Source organism: Lipotes vexillifer, unplaced genomic scaffold (assembly GCF_000442215.2).
Source record: "Lipotes vexillifer unplaced genomic scaffold, Lipotes_vexillifer_v1.1 scaffold1362, whole genome shotgun sequence".
In the NCBI taxonomy this organism is placed as follows: domain Eukaryota; kingdom Metazoa; phylum Chordata; class Mammalia; order Artiodactyla; family Lipotidae; genus Lipotes; species Lipotes vexillifer.
In genome coordinates this window covers 937,499-940,115 of record NW_006777552.1, presented here as the reverse complement: position 1 = coordinate 940,115, position 2,617 = coordinate 937,499, and the positions used below count along the sequence as shown (strand labels likewise).

At 36.1% G+C, this 2,617-nt stretch overlaps 1 protein-coding gene across 1 annotated transcript in view; it reads right to left on the bottom strand.

Moving 5' to 3' along the window:
- IPO11 (importin 11) overlaps positions 1-2,617 on the bottom strand; it is a 200,350-nt gene that overhangs the window by 161,246 nt on the left and 36,487 nt on the right. The window lies entirely within an intron of this gene.

Below are 2,617 nucleotides of genomic sequence, written 5' to 3'. Positions count from 1 at the left end.
AACGGAAGAGGCCACAACAGTGAGAGGCCCGCGTACCGCAAAAAAAAAAAAAAAAAAGTCTACTAAATCAGTAAACTGTCAGTGGAAAATTTTCTCTTAACCTTTAAAAAAATAAATCTATCTTTTTACAAATGAATACTCAATTATTTAGTAATAAAATATCGTGAAATCTTTAAATTACTTTAAAATATCTTAGAAAAAGCAATAAAGCAAAAACAGCGAAATGTTAACTGCTAAATCTAGGTGATGGGTATATGGCAGTTAATATTTTTTCTTTATTTTTCTATATGTTTAAAAAATTCACAAGTAACTCTTAAAACATCCACACATTTGTAACAAAAAAGGTAGTTACTTTAGTAGTAGTCAGCTTTTTCCTTAATATTTAAATATAAATTTGTTTCCACTTACCATGACATACATATGTATCAAACTACCCAAATGTGTCAGGCCAGAAGCTCTGGTGGATTATAAGGTTTCAAAAACAATTTCCAAAGTGCCAATGTCTCTTAATTGATATTTATTAACTTTCAATGAAGGACATTCCTAAAGACCTGTAATATCTGTTACCTACATATTTTTTAAGTAAAATCTAATTTTTATTTTGTTCTCAAACTTGCCACTGGTACACCTCAGGCCCAGGAAGGTCACTGTGGCCCATCTTCCAGATCCCTCAAGTCCTCTAATCCTAGCAACAGCCATAAGGTTGTCCTTAGGTACTGATGTCTAGACAATGCTCTCAGGTATACAGAATATGATCTCAATATGAGGAAGGAGGAAGTGAAACTACCCTCCTCTCCATTTGGGATCCTGCCTTTGTTCACAGCTGCATTTCAGGCATCTAATACAGTGACTGGCAGAGTAGGAACTCAAATATTTGTTAGACAGATAGAGATGGGCAAAAAACAAAGCATAAATTGGCAATGCTTCAAGAGCCCCTTTTCCTAGGACCCAGACAAGAGTCCTTGTGAACCATCCAGAAAGGATAAGCACCATGCTATACTCAAAATCTCCTCTTCTGTTTAGTGCATAGCTTTTTTTTTGATCAAGCTAGTCACCTTGACTCTCTCCTCCATTAAAACTTCCCACCAAAAGTTTCCTCATATTTATATAAGCCTAGACTCACACACACACGCATGCACGCATGCACGCACACACACACACACACACACTCTTAAGTCTCCATACAGGCTCATAGCAGAGATGACCCTTTGTGTATTACAGGAGTCACTCTTTAAACAACGTGTTTAAAAGCCAATTTGAATTTGGCAGAGCAAGAGACAAGATCTAAAATCAGCATTTAATCAGTACTTGGCATTTAAAATCACCCAAATGAAACTGAAAACAAAATGAATTTAACCTACTTGATGATTTGCTTATAAACACATTTATCTTTTAAATAAATTTCACTATTTTGTAATATTCCTGAAGGTTCAAGCTATACCATATAAGTGGCACCCTGGCATTCTCAAATTTAACATTCATAACTTCAACTTTTTGGGAATTTTCCCTAAGGACCACATCATGAAATTATAAATTTATAAGAAGTTAAGTATGAAAATCTCTTTTACGAGGCTGAGTGAGCTTATACTAACCAACCCATCTCAAAGTAGCTATGTGGGTCTGTTTTGTTAGTTTATTCAGAAAACAGTAACTCATCAGGAAGACACTTTGGTAGTATTGTAACCTGACTTCACCTTGCCACAGTTTTATCTTCACCATGCAAATAATACATATGCTGTTAGTGGGAACATTATTCATCAAAAACCCTTCAGTTTTTTATATTTTCCTAAATGTTAGCTTTGACTATAATAACAATGTAATACAGTAGATTACATTGTGGCAGATTTTAATAAATTACTAAATGGACTTTGAGGGTTTATGTCTTACGCCTTTCCCCATGAATGTCAAGAGACGACTATTTGTCTGTTTCATCTCATTCAGTACCTTAGATATCTCTCGTACACAATAGGCAAACAACATCTGCTGACCTACTCTCAGGGAGAAGAATTTAAGATTAATTCCTAACATCCAACCTTAAAAAATTCATAATAAAAACTGGTTATGGAAAATGTCCTTTTTAGAGATTCATACTCTAAATATTATTGGATAAAATGACACATTAAGATTTGCTCCAGAAAAGTGGAAAAGTAAACGTGGCAACTCCTTAAGAACTGTTAAATATGAGTGAAGAATATATGGGGGTTGTTGTAGTGTTCTCTCAACTAGAGTATATTTGAAATTTTCTTAATTAAGAAAACGATATAACTGGTTGTATGCCAAAATTCCACAGCAAAGTATCCAATAAAGTCAGTAGGTCAAGAACTTAACTGTATGCCAAGAAAATTAAAAAAAAAAATTAAAAATAAAACTAAATGTACAAAGGTCTTGGCTTCTAGAAAAAACAGTGATTAAAAACGCAAAATTGGGGCTTCCCTGGTGGCGCAGTGGTTGAGAGTCCGCCTGCTGATGCAGGGGACACGGGTTCATGCCCCAGTCCAGGCACATGCCGCAGAGCGGCTGGGCCTGTGAGCCATGGCCGCTGAGCCTGCGCTTCCGGAGCCTGTGCTCCGCAACGGAAGAGGCCACAACAGTGAGAGGCCCGCGTACCACAAAAAAA